At 32.1% G+C, this 15,618-nt stretch overlaps 1 protein-coding gene across 1 annotated transcript in view; it reads right to left on the bottom strand.

Moving 5' to 3' along the window:
• The window catches only part of erc2 (ELKS/RAB6-interacting/CAST family member 2), a 76,318-nt gene that overhangs the window by 44,781 nt on the left and 15,919 nt on the right, over positions 1-15,618 (bottom strand). The gene's annotated exons all lie outside the window — the stretch shown is intronic.

Raw genomic sequence — 15,618 nt, 5'->3', positions numbered from 1 at the left:
GTGATAACAGAACTGTTTAACTGTTTGTATCACTCCGCCTTCAGTATTTTCTCACAGTGATGGTGGACACTCAAATCCATTATAATTTTATAAATAATACTGTTTCTGCATCACATAATGTAGTTTTTAAAGCAAGAATGTACTTGTTTACACTTAAAACATCTCTTTAAAAATTAGCTTCAACGTTTTCGGAGACGTGAGCTCCAGGGAGTCAGCGACCATTCAGCGCTCATGAACCCGCCAAAAGCAGCCTCACCTCGGCCAGATCTTCTGGATTTTACCGCTGACTCTGATGTCTCTATAAAATGTATTTATAATAGTGATAAGAATATCATTTATTTTTATTTTTAGGTTTTTTTAATATATAAAATAATAAACTGTGGTAATACTATTATGTTTTAAAATAAAAAGGGAGTATTAAATAAAAATACTATTACTATACTATAATATTTAAATTTTTACTTAGAATTTTTATCATTTTCAAACCTAATTTAGAAGGTATTCTTTTGGCGGGTTGCCGGCAAGTAAGTATATGTGCAATCATCTAAATGTAATGTTTTCGAATTAGTAACTGAGGCTTGGATTTAGATGTTAAACTGTCAACTTGAGATTTGAATCCATTGCAGAAGAAAGTATTTTGCACAAAATATTTTTATTTATTTTATGTTTTTTTAGGTATTTACACACTCATGCCGTCGATTGTATAAATGCAATATCACACTTTTAGCCATGTGATATCAGCACACTGTGATTACGGCACTTGGCTACTTGTGAGATATTGCTCATATATTTATATTGCGAGTGTACATTTCGCAATTCAGGTTTTTTTTTTTTAAAAATGCAAAACTAAAAATCTAATTGTGACCTTTTTCCTAATTTATCTCACAATTCTTCTTTTTTTTCTCATAATTGCGAGTTTTCTATCTTGAATATCTGACTTTTCTTCTTAGAATTGTGAACTTACAACTATGAGGGAAAAAGTCTGAATTGTGAGCTATAAAGTTTTTTTAAACACCTTTTTTGTTTACTTTTATTATTACATATATATAATCACATTAAAATATAGGATAAAATATATAGGATCTTTGTACTGTGACATTCTGTTTAATGAAAAACAACGACAGTGCATAACGCATGAGTTACATTTCACACTAAAAGTCAAAAGGAAAATTATATATATATATATATATATATACACACACTACCAGTCAAAAGTTTTTTAACAGTAAGATTTTTAATGATTTTTAAAGAAATCTCTGCTGCTCACCAAGCCTGGATTTATTTGATCCAACGTACAAGAAAAGCAGTAAAAATTAAAAAATATTTTTACTATTTAAAATAACTGTTTTCTATTTGAATATATTTTGAAATGTATTTTATTCCTGTGATTTCAAAGCTGAATTTTTTGAATCATTACTCCAATCACATGATCCTTCAGAAATTCTAATATTCTGATTTGCTGCAGAAACAACTCATTTATTATTATTATTATTATTATTATTATGTAGAAAACATAATATTCAGGTTTATTCAGGTTTCTTTGATGAATAGAAAGTTTAGAGGAATAGCATTTATCTGAAATATAAAACTTTTGTAACATTATAAATGTATATATCAAAAAAAAAATTATACTGACTCCAGGCTTTTAACTGGTATAGTGTAAAATTACAAAAGCTTTTTTTATTTCAGATAAATGCTAATCTTTGGATTGTTCTTTTCATCAAAGTATCCTGAAAAATGTACTCAACTGTTTTAAATATTGATAATAAAAAAATCAGCATATTAGAATGATTTCTGAAGGATCGTGTGACACTGAAGACTGGAGTAATGATGCTAAAAATGTAGATTTCATCACAGGAATAAATTACATTTGAAAATATATTAAAATAGAAAACAGTTATTTTAAATAGTAAAAATATTTTACAGTTTTGGATACTTTAGATTAAATAAATGCAGGCTTTGTGAGCAGAAAGGCTTTTTTTAAAAACATTAAAAATCTTTTGACACACAAAATTCTTATTACTGTGGTGAATATTTTTTTACATTTGAGTGTTAATGACATTAAAAATAGCTCCTTTGTATTTAGAGAAGGATATAATTTCTTATACGTGTGAAATATGACCTGAATATGGTCTTGGCAGGTTTGTGAGATTAACTCATCCTTATAATGTAACTACCCATATTCTGTCTTTAGAAATAACTAATTGGCTTTTATGACTTAGTGCTGATACTGCGCTCCGTCTGCGTTCATTACCTCTTAAAGAATCGAATACGGCTGTAGGGAATCATCTGCGTTTACCGCAAACACATTAGCAAATTAATTCAGACTCCTTAAGCAGACACACACATTCACGCACGACTGCAAGCAGACACACAAAAAAATCTAACACGTACACTCGTTTATCCCAGATAAATGCTACGGATACGCGTTTAGATATGCACAGCACAGACAAAAACACAGGAGATGAGAGTTTGGCTAATTAAATTTGTCAACCGAATAAACTCTCTATTTCTACAGCTCTATTTCTGTGTTTTCAGTCTTCCCAGCATAGATCGTGTTTCCTTCAGGACAGGAAGTTTATTAAGGACACAGGACATTTGTCTCTCTCTCTCTCCCTTCTGTCTATCTGTCTCCTTCCCAATTCCTTATCCTCTCCTCCTTCTCTTTCCATCTCTGATCAATAATCCGTCTTGGCTGGCGAAGAATTCTAGGAAACGGTCCAATTATTCCATTTGCATAATTACAACAGTTTGCAAAGAGCCACAATCCCCTGGGTTGCAAAACGGCCGCCAGAATAAACTCCATTCCTTACAGTTAGAGATGCCATTCCCATACATTTAAAGGGACCATTAAAACCAAAAATAAAAATTCTGTCATCATTTAGTAACTCTCATGTCGCCTTTGGAACAATAACTGAATATTTTTATTTTCAGGTGAACTGTCTCTTTAAGAGCATGAGGTTTGAGTAGAGTTAGCTGAGTCATTCAGAAGTGTTCAACTTTCATGTTGTGTGTGTGTGAGGAGCTCTCAGATGCACTGAAGCATAGGCAGTCATGAATATGTATCCCATACGGCAGCGCGTGATAAAGCGAGAGGCGGCATCACGCGGAGGAGAGCTGGCAGCAGGAATATTCCAAAGCATCCCTGAGGAAGCCCGCATCACTTCCTCTCCTGCTCATTACTCATTACCCCCCATCATTATCACAAATGTTTCAGCATCATGCTTCCAAGAGACACAATTTTTCAGTCAATTTGTCATTCTGTGGACAAATTTAATCCCTCTGCATATTGTATCTTTATGCTGTGATTAAAAAAAACAAATGTATTTAAACAATTAGAGTTATTTGTGTTTCGGACAAGGTGTCATTATAGTAACACGGTATTCTTTTAAATATCTTGGAATAACAAAAATGCAACAGTACCAAGTGTTTTTTTAAATAAATTAATACAATACTTTTAATCAGCAAGGATGACATTGATGTTTTATAATGTTCATCTTATTTTTGTTTTAAAGATGTTTATTTAGATTTTTTTGACTACTCTAACGAGAATACAGAAATATATAACTTTATATGTCTTTCCTGATAGCTGAATTTTCCATAAACAAATAACTGGCTTTAAAACTCTCTTTTCTTTACTCAAGGTTGATCTAGACAAGTACATGTTAACTATCCGAAGTTCTGTTAATCCTCTGTATATTCATCATGTGTGTCCTCTTAGGGGGAAATTTATTCAGTTTTATTATTTTTGTTAACCTTGCAACAAATCCCTTAATCCAAAAAAAAAAGTTAAACCATGGTATCCACAAATTAATCATGGTTCTGAATTAAATAATTCGAAGACCCACTCCGAAGTCACAAACTGAATCGTAATACACATTTCAAAGTCCCTATATGAATCAAATAATTCACGAAACGAAGTCCCAATCTGAATCAAATGATTTGCAAACCTGCTCCGAAGTTTCTAACTCAATCAAATGATTTGTGAACCCGTTCTGAAGTCCCGATCTGAATTAAATGATTCACAAACCTGTTCTAAAGTCCCTATCTGAATCAAATAATTTGCAAACCCGCTCTGAAGTCCCGATATGAATCAAATGTTTCGCAAACCTGCACCGAAGTCCCTACCTAAATCAAAGAATTTGATACATGCTCCTAAGTTCCTATCAACTGATTTGTGAACCCGCACAAAAGTCCCGATCTGAATTAAATGATTGACAAACCCATTCTGAAGTCTCTATCTAAATCAAATGATTTGCGAAACTGCACTGAAGTCCCTATCTGAATCAAATAATTTGCAAACCCACTCTGAAGTCCCGATATGAATCAAATGTTTTGCAAACCTGCACCGAAGTCCCTACCTAAATCAAAGAATTTGATACATGCTCCTAAGTTCCTATCTGAATCAACTGATTTGTGAACCCGCACCAAAGTCCCGAGCTGAATTAAATGATTCATGAACCCACTCCTAAGTCTCTATCTAAATCAAATGATTCACAAACCTGCACCAAAATCATGATCTAAATTAAATTATTCGTGAACCCGCTCCAAAGTCTCTATCTAAATTAAATGATTTGCAAAAACGCACCAAAGTCCCGATCTGAATCAAATGATTTGCGAACCAGCTCTGAAGTCCCGATCTGAATCAAATGATTTGCGAACCAGCTCTGAAGTTCCGATCTGAATCAAATGATTTGCGAACCAGCTCTGAAGTCCCGATCTGAATCAAATGATTTGCGAACCAGCTGTGAAGTCCCGATCTGAATCAAATGATTTGCGAACCAGCTCTGAAGTTCCGATCTGAATCAAATGATTTGTGATATACATGCTCCGAATCCCGATCTGAATCAAATAATTTGCAAACCTGCACCGAAGTCCCTATCTAAATCAAAGAATTTGATACGCGCTCCTAAGTCCCTATCTGAATCAATTGATTTGTGAACCCACTCCCAAGTCTCTATCTAAACCAAATGATTCACAAACCTGCACCAAAATCACAATCTGAATTAAATTATTTGTGAACCCGCTCCAAAGTCTCTATCTAAATTAAATGATTTGCGAAAACGCACCAAACTTCCGATCTGAATCAAATGATTTGCGAACCAGCTCTGAAGTCCCGATCTGAATCAAATGATTTGCGAGCCAGCTCTGAAGTCCCGATCTGAATCAAATGATTTGCGAGCCAGCTCTGAAGTCCCGATCTGAATCAATTGATTTGTGAACCAGCTCTGAAGTTCCGATCTGAATCAAATGATTTGCGATATACATGCTCCGAAGTCCCGATCTGAATCAAATAATTTGCAAACCTGCACCGAAGTCCCTATCTAAATCAAAGAATTTGATACGCGCTCCTAAGTCCCTATCTGAATCAATTGATTTGTGAACCCACTCCCAAGTCTCTATCTAAACCAAATGATTCACAAACCTGCACCGAAATCACAATCTGAATTAAATTATTTGTGAACCCGCTCCAAAGTCTCTATCTAAATTAAATGATTTGCGAAAACGCACCAAACTTCCAATCTGAATCAAATGATTTGCAAACCCGCTCCGAAGTCTCTATCTAAATCAAATGATTCGAGAAACTGCACTGAAGTCATTTCAGATTAGGACTCGCAGATTAGAAGTGCAGGTCATGATCCGCGAACCTACTCTGAGGTTTCGATCTAAATTAAATTATTTGCGATACCCAAAGTTCAAATCTTAATCAAATGATTCGCAAATCCGCTCCAAAGCCCCAGTTTGAATCAAAAGATTTGCTATACACAATTTGAAGTCCTGATCTAAATCAAATAATTTGTGGTACCCTACAATAAATTGTTTTATGACGCAGTGCTTGAAACCATTTGATGAGTTTTGATGATGAGTTTTGAAAAGTTCCTTTTCGGCCATCACTATAGGCCTATACGTGCTTTTTAAAATCATTACAAGCGATATAGAATTGAAATGAATGGCTCTTTTGATCTTGTGTTTGCTAGTGAATCGCTTGAACTGAATGACTGAAGTCAGGTGGAATCAACCGGAGCATTTCCAGCGTGAATGACTCACTAAATTGAATCGGTTTGTCAGTTCCTCCTCTTTTTGCATCTTCAGCTATGTTTGTACGACACTGTCAGAATTACTGCTGGCTTAGCTCACTAGTGTTACGACATTAACCTAATTGAAACAAGCGAAAAAAGAAGGACGTTTTTAAACAAAATATTCATATTTCCATCTATGAAAAATCTACGAACATTTACTGCTAACTAGTAAAAACGCTCCATTAGAATGGTGAGCTGCACCTTAAAATACATGTTAGATGGAAACATTGTGCACTATAATCGAGTTTGTAGCTTAATTCATTATATTTTAAATAGTTTGACCACTGAAGTTCAGCTGGTGACAGCTACATACACAAACACTTAATTGTTTGCTCAAAATTATTTGCTAGGGACAATTTAGACGATTTACACATAAATTTGTTGTGCTAGTGTTTAGTGATCTTCATATTATCAACTTTAATTGTCTCATAGAAGTGAACAATCAAGTCAAATGTCAAAATTTTTGCCTTCTGGCCAGAGCAATTTTCAAGAACACAGATCCTAACACAACATCTGACATATACCAATGAAGTCGAGTCTGTATGCACACACACACACACACACACACACACACACACACACACACACATTTTCACGTCCACCCCCATGACAGACGCTTCATCTTTCTGCATAACATCCATCAGCTCAGTCCAAATGTGAAAATATTTGGCTCTGGCTGTCAGCCACCGCGGTAAATGTTACTGCACCTCTAACTGAATGATTACAGTGAAAGCCAAAACAACAGTTGGGATATAATAAATAGCATTACAGCGATCAATTTTGTAGCATTTCGATTTTTTCCCCACAAAAGTCTACTTATATCATTAGTCAAGATGTCTTAAACCAGAAAGTTGTACGTGACTGTTTTCTATTCTCCCTCAGACCAGTGAAATTACATAAAATTTTTGTGCTACTGTACCTTTAAAACTTGTATAATTTCTGCTATGATTAGCTCAATATGTTATATGTTAATCTGTTCATGCTGTGACATGAATAAATACTTGACCACAATTAAAAGGAGGTAAAAAAGAAAATGAGAAATATTAGCAAATAAAATAAAATAAAGATATTTTACTAAATAAATAAATAAATAACCCATATTTGTGACTGGACCACAATGATAAGAGAGTAAAAAAGAACAAAGAATAAATATTAACAAAATAAATAATAATAAATAAATACTGATGAATTTGTGAGTAGACAACCGTTACAAAGAAGTGAAAAATAAAATGAGAAGAAATATTAATTGAAAAAATTAAATAATGATACATTTGTGATTAAAAATGACATTTTAATTAAAAACATAATAAATAAGCACTGATAATTTTGTGACTGGATCGCAATGAAAAGGAAGTAAAGAATATAAAAAAATGAAATATTAATTAAAAACAAGATAAATAACATGATAAATGAAAAGGAAGTAAAAAATAGTAAGAGATTATATAAAAAAATACATTTGTCACTGGACCAAAATAAAAAAGTAAATAAAAAAGAAGACATTTTAATAAAATAAATAATAAATAAACACTGATAAATGTATGAGCAGATAACAGCTACAGTGAAATAAAAAATAAAAAGAGAAAAACAGTGAAGTGCTGATAATTTTGTGACTGGATCACAATGAAAAGGAAGGAAAAAATAGAATATGATCATATTAAAAAAAAGAAGACACATTTGTGACTGGACCAAAATAAAAAAGTGAGTAAAAAAAAAAAAAGTAGAAATATTAATAAAACAAATAATAAATAAATACTGATATATTTGAGTAGACAACAGTTACAATGAAGTCAAAAATAAGAATATTAATAGAAATTATTTAATAAAAATAAATAAATAATTTGTCACTAGACCACAATGAAAAAGGAAGTGAAGAAGGAAAATATTAATTAAAAACATAATAAATAGCGTTGATCATTTTGTGACTGGACCACAATGAAAAGAAAATGAAAAACAGAAGGAGATTATATTTAAAAAATAAATAAATAAAAGGATTTGTGACTGGACCACAATAAAAATAGTAAAAAATAATAAATTTTATTAAAATAAATAAACACTGAAATATTTGTGAGTAGATAACAGTTACAATGAAGTGAATAATAAAAAGAACTATTAATAGAAATTAATTAATAAAAATAAATAAATATTCTTTACTGGACTACAATATAAAGGAAGAGAAGAAGGAAAACAAAAGATAAAATATTAATTCTAAACACAATAAATAGGGCTAATAATTTAGAATTTTGTGACTGGACCACAATGAAAAGTGAAAAAAAAAATATATATATATATATATATATATATATATATGAATAAAATAAATACTGACATATTTGTGAGTAGACAACTGTTACAATGAAGTGAAAAAAATAAATATTAGTAGAAATTCTTTTATAAAAAATAAATATATAATTTGTCACTAGACCATAATGAAAAGAAAGTGAAGAAGGGAAAAAAGATTCAATATTAATTAAAAACATAATAGAATTAGATTCAGATTTCATTTCTAAAATTAAAATTAGGTGAAAAACCGAAGATGATATTCATAAATTTGAAATAATATTAAATAATATTAATGAACAAGTAATAATGATTAAGAAAAATGAATATTTAAAAAATATTAATAAAAAATACATACATAAATAATGTTAAATTTGTGACTGGACCACAGTGAAATGGCAATAAAAAAAAGAAAAAGAGAAGAAATATTTTACGTGGAGAGCCAAAGCCACTAAACACCTCAGGGATTATCACTGCTGCATGCTAGGACACAACAAACGCTCTCTCTCTCTCTCTCTCTCTCTTTCACACACACACACACACACACACACACACAAGGGCTCAGCAGTACATGCTGAAGATCAATAACCACAATCCGTGCCGGAGCAACTGTAGTTAATGTTCTTCTCCACAATCACCCACCACACACACACTTATTTATAGCCTCGTTATTCACAAAAAACAGTGGCTAGAAAACAGCATTTCTTCTCTCTTTCAATTCTTCACTCGTCCATCACAGAGCGTTGTTTTGCTAATCTGTCTTCTAATTCCCTCCGGCCACTATTTCCCCTTGCAAATGTGCTTTTCACACATCCATCCATCCCTATTTAGTTTCCTCCGCCGCTCTAGACTGGTAATAGCGATGAATGCATGCGAAAAATCACCGATTAAAGAATCAGTGTCTGTGCCTCGGATTTAGTTTTTACCAATTAGTTTGAACAGCCAAAGAATGCGATCGAAGATCATTACTTTGTTAGCCGTGACTCCAGGGAACAGAGGCCTCGCTACTACCCACGATCCCCTTCTTTTGGCTTAGTCATGCCAGAAACAGTACAAGGAGACCGATCCGTCACAGAAAAATGGGAGAAATTTGCCTTAGGAACAGAAGAAGTGCCTTTTAATAGAGGCATTTGAAATAAAGCTAAATTTGTGATATCATTGTTTTATTGCTGGTTTTGAAATACATTAATGAAACACAGTTTTGATGTTTATTCTTCTGTGGATGCAGACTGAGATTTACTAATAAATTCACCAGATTTTTTATATCCTGCTTTGTAATGCTCAATCATGCTTGAAGAAAAAGCCTATTTTCTGCACACGAAGTTTTGAAAATAAATCTTATGTTTTACTGCATAAATATAAAGTAACTCTGAACCAAAGTTGCTTGAAAGAAACATTTTAGTATTTAGTAATAGTATTATTAATATTATTGGAATTAATATATAATAATAATAATACAAAAAATATATATATAACAGTAATTTATATACAAAAAAAACTAAAACTGAAATAAAATAAAAATGTAGACCTTCAAAAAAAAATTTAAAAAATCACAAAAACACACAACAAATGACTAAAACTAACTAAAATTACAAGAAAAACGTTTTTTTTAACCCAAAAATACTAAATATGCACGACTAACAATACTTTTCAAAAGTTTATGGTTTATGGTTTGAAAGAAGTCTTTTATGCTCACTAAGGCTGCATTTATTTGATTAAAAAAATACAGCAAAAACAGTAAAATTGTGAAATATTATTTGAATTTATAATAATAATAATAATAATAATAATAATATTAATATTATTACAAGTAATATATTATTATTATTATTATTATTAATAATAATACACTTTATAACAGTAATTGATATACTAAAATATACTAAAATAAACTAAAAATGAAATATATATATATATATATATATATATATATATATATATATATATATATATATATATATGTTCAAAAAAATAAATAAAAATCACAAAAAAAAAAAAAACAAATGACTAAAACTACCTAAAATTACAAAAAAAAATTAAAACTGAAATAAAATTAATTTTAACACTTAGAAATAACTAATAAAATCACAAAAACTAACTAGAAAATTACCAAAATGTTAAAATCAGGATTAAAAAAAAAAATCTAAATATTAATAAAAACTATAAGCGAGGTAGCTTTTACTTCAAACGCTGTTCAAAAGTTAATGGTTGTGTTTGAAAGAAGTCTTTTATGCTCACCAAGGCTGTATTTATTTGATAGAAAAAACAGTAAAATAGTGAAATATTATTACAATTTTAAATAACTGTTTTCTATTTTAATGTATTGCCAAATGTAATTTATTCCTGTGATGCAAAGCTGAATTTTAAGCATCATTACTCCAGTCTTTAGTGTCACATGATCCTTCAGAAATCAGTGTAATATGCTGATTTGCTGCTTGAGAAACATTTATTATTATCAAGGTTAAAAACAGTTGTGCTAATTATTATTTTGTATTTTTTAGGATTCCCTGATCAACAAAAAGTTCCAACCAACAGCAATTATTTGAAATCAAAACACTATAAATGTCTTTACTTTCCCTTTTGATCAATTTAATATGTCCTTGCTGAATAAAATATTAATTTATTTTATAATACAACTGTAATGAATGCTGGTGTAGGTTAAATGATTTAGTAAATATATAAACATCTAAATGGATAAAAGCACTTGCAGGTAAACAAATGTGAAAAATCAGACATCAGATGTCAAATGTTTTGTCAGAGACTCCCTCACAAGATCAAGTACTGTGACGGACTTTGCCACTTTGGTCTGCTTTAGCTTGCGTCGACTGGATGGTTTGCATGTTATAAGCTAGCGCTGAACCGTAAGCTTCCACAGACCTCTGTATCAGATGCCAAAACGGGCTCTGCGGAGAGTCATGTCTCAATTACGGCACATGCCCACGCTAACACTGGATGAAATGAGCATGCTCATTTAAATGCTAATATTCTGGTTGTATGGCATTAGATTACGCCCTAGATGATTTATAACAGCACGAAATGTCAGATTAGATTCTAATTACTACAAAACAGACTAGATTGCACACGATATCATCATGTAAGGCTGAAAATACACTCTGTAGCAGGGATATTATAGTAAACTGAAACCATAAAAACAGTTCATTACATGACATAAGCTTCAACTAAAATGAAATTAGAGCAGTCACTAAGGATTATTTTGGTAATCGAGTAATCAGTTGATTATTCTAACAATTAATCAAGTAATCAGAAAATTATAACTATTTTTTTGGGGTAATAAAAATAGACCTAAGCCAAAATCAGACTTTAAATGACTTAAAGTACATATATAATAGCAATGAGGCAATAACAATTGGTTCAGGTAAAGTATGAAAAGCAAGTAATCATGGTTTTATAAAAATAAAATAAAATAAAAACCTGTGTAAAAATACATTACATTTCATTACATTTCATTTTATTTAAGTGTCATACACAGAATTTGTGCCCAGCCCACATGGGCTTATAAGACACTGACATTTCAAATAAGAAGATGACCATATACCATTATAAACAATATCATTACATCTTGGGATAGAGCGTTCTTTGCCTTAAAATCCAAGCTTTCTCCACAAATGTTGCGACACTAAACCACTCATTATCAAACAACCAGCCCAACATATCCCCTTCAGACAACCAAAATAAATCAGGATTCTTACATTGAATCTTTTCAAACAAAACATTTCTCAAATCATTATACAAAGGACAGTAAAACATGAAATGAAATTCATCCTCAACCAAACTCAAATCACAGACAGCACAAAGCCGGTCTTCCTCAGGAATTCGATATATTACATATTGTATTATAACAAATGCCTGCAGAGGGTGCCAACGGCCTGGTGATTGTTTTTTACACGTTACTCTGCAATCTAATCCTTGTTTAATATTGACTTAACAACATTTTATTAAAATGTCCACTTAGTCTTTAATATTTGGCAATTTCTTAACATCAGAAATGCTACAGCCACTGTAATATCTTAATATCGTATTTTGCTGGTTACTCCACACGGGCCAAATGCAGTCGAAGATATCTTTAAAATCGAGCATTTGAGCTTCTTTTATTTTAGCTGGTTATTTAGTTTGTCTTGATGTAGTAGAATAATAAATTAAAACCTAGAAAAAAACTATAGACATTTTAAAAACATAATAAAAATAATAAAAACACAAAAAAAAAAATCACAAAAACATGACTAAATGACTAAAATTAAATAAAAATAGAAAAAGACATTTAAAGACACAATATGTACGATTTTTTGATTAAAATATCCAAAAACCACTAGAATAGTGTTATACATTGCCCAAATGTTGCCTAGAATGTTTAAATCCAGAGAAATTAAGTCGAAGAATTTAAGTTGTGTAAACAACTTCGTACAAACAACTTCGATTTCTGGTTTTATTTTGTAGAAAACATGGGAAGTTGCGGTGGATCAGGGGCAAATAATGATATAAATACTGTTCAGTTTTTTGCACAAAACAATTGTTTTGTGTCTTAAGACCTCAGTGTATTGTCATGAGCCGCAGGGTTTAATTTAGTTTTGTCTGTGTATGTTTTTTTTTTAGTCTTAAAGATTTGGTAACCATTGACTGGCATTATATAACTAACAGACTGCATGTTTGAGTTAAAAATCTTCGTTTGTGTTCTACTGAAGAAACAAAGCACCAACACCTACATCTTGGATGCCCTGGGGGTAAGCAGATAAACATCAAATTTTCATTTTTGGGCAAACTACCCCTTTAAGCCGTGTGTGATTGTCTCTCATTAATAATTGCTCCAGCGGTCTCGTTTCACTTTCACAGCTTTCAGCCCCACCCTGCTTCATACGACAGTGTGACCTTAATAAAACATCAGTATATTAACTCATCCATGAACGTGATTTCTTGCCGAGACCTGTCAGATTGCATCGGCTGTGGGGATGGAGACGACAACTCCCATGATTCCACACTCAATCACAGTGTCATCAAACCACGCCTTTGTTTCGCTGTTTGTTTTGAAAGTGCGCTCTCTAGCAGCAAAAATTACATATTGTGCCTTTAAAGCAGTTAAAACTAATACAATCTCAAAAACCCACTAAAATGTAAAGCTTTTGTATTTTGTTTTTGAAACTAAATCTTTCGCCAACTTCTTGTCTTTCTCACCTCACTCAAATTTGACTCACTCTCCTCATGTGATAAATGAAATCCGACTCCTGCTGCTGATCTAAGATGTGACTGTTGTTTGACACACTGCATTGTTCAAAGTAAAAACAAAAAACAAAAAAAATATGATGCCATTGTGTCGTATCTAACCAAACCATGAATTTTGTAAACCATTACACTCCTACTAATTCTTTAAAATTACGAAGAACAAACATACAAATAATACTAAAAACTATAATAGCTTTCTAATTATACTACACTCTGGTGGTACAGTGATGGGAAAACTTTGTAATCAATATTATTTGGTCATGCTAGTGGCAACAGAAAAGTGGTGACTGAAAGTCAACACATTGTATTAATTTCAAGCATTAAACTCATGATCTAAATCTGGTCTTTCTATTAGCTTTCTCAGTCTCATGCTGAAACATGCTGTGCGGATCATTATTCTCCTCGATAGCGTCATGTTTAAACACAGACCATCAAATCTTGTTACTGTACAAATCAAAAACAAGTCAGCCCCCACTAATCCTTTTTGTATTGGCTTTCTTTCAGGCACCCGAGGGGCTGAGAAATTGAGAGAGGAGTCAGAGAACCGGAGGAGGCGACACAGAGAGAGAGCGAGGGAGGGAAAGTAAAAAAGACAACAACCAACCACACTTGAGCTAAACTAGCCCACAGCGCCTGAGGACATTCTCACTCAAGCGTTCACCTCACCTCTGAGTCCTGAGCTACAAAAGAGCCATTAGCACCAAGCTCAGTGCACCCAACGGATGTACCTGATTATCATTTATCAAAGCCCAGCTATTAACAGCACGGAAACCATCAATCTAAGAGGAGAGGACCGATTTAGAAGAACTAGATTAAGATCAAGAGGTTGCTAGTCTATTTACATCAATACTGCTTTTTCTCAACCTACTGAGCAAAAGGATTTACTGTACGAGACTTAGCAGAAGGTCACAAGAAACATTATTACATCCCTTTTCAGATGTATTCTCACAATTTCAAAAATTCTGAGAAAAAAAAAGTCACAATTACGAGACAAACTTAGAATTCGGAGAGAAAAAAGTCACAGTAATATAAACTTGGAATTCTAAGAAGAAAAAGTCAACTGCGAGATATAAACTTGCAATTCTGTGGAAAAAAAGTCACAATTGTGAGACATAAACTTGGAATTCTGAGAAAAAAGTCTCAATTGCTAGACAAACATTGAAATCTGAGAAAAAAAAGAGTCACAATTGCAAGATATAAACTGGGAATTCTGAGAAAAAGAGTCACAATTACAAGATAGAAACTTGGAATTCTGAGGGAAAAAGTCACAATTTTGGAATTCAGAGAAAAAAGTCACAATTGCGTGACAAATTTGGAATTAAGAGAAAAAAGTCACAATTGTGAGACAAACTTGGAAATCTGAGGAAAAAGAGTCACAATTGCAAGATATTATCACACCCCTGGACTATTTAGTTTGGTTTCTCCCATCTCCCCCGCTGCTCTGTGTGTTTTGGTTCCTGCCTAATTTCCCACACCTGTGTATCCCAATCATTGTGTCTTTATAAGTTTGTGTCTTTGCTTTGTTCCTTGTCGGTCTTTGATGTTATCTCCTGGTGTTCCTGTGTTTCCTGAGTTTTCGTTGGATTTATTAAATATACGTCTTTTACTACGTCGTTGTTCGTGTGTTCCTGTGTAAAACGTGACAGATATCATCTTTGAGTTCTAAGAAAAAAATTCACAATTGCGGAATATAAACTTGGAATTCTGAGAAAAAAGTCACAATTGTTAGACAAACTTGGAATTCTGAGAAAAAAAGTCACAATTGTTAGACAAACTTGGAATTCTGAACAAAAAAGACACAATTGTGAGATATAAATCTTGGAATTCTAAGAAAAAAATCACAATTGTGAGATATAAACGTAGAATTCTGAGAAAAAAAGTCACAATTCCGAGACAAACTGGCAATTCTGAGAAAAAAGTCTCAATTGCGAGATATAAACTTTAAATTCTGAGGGAAAAAGTCACAATTGCAAGATATAATCTTGGAATTCTGAGAAAAAAAGTCAAAATTGTGAGATATAAACAT

Source organism: Garra rufa, chromosome 20 (assembly GCF_049309525.1).
Source record: "Garra rufa chromosome 20, GarRuf1.0, whole genome shotgun sequence".
In the NCBI taxonomy this organism is placed as follows: Eukaryota; Metazoa; Chordata; class Actinopteri; order Cypriniformes; family Cyprinidae; genus Garra; species Garra rufa.
This window is presented reverse-complemented; position numbering and strand designations above follow the sequence as displayed.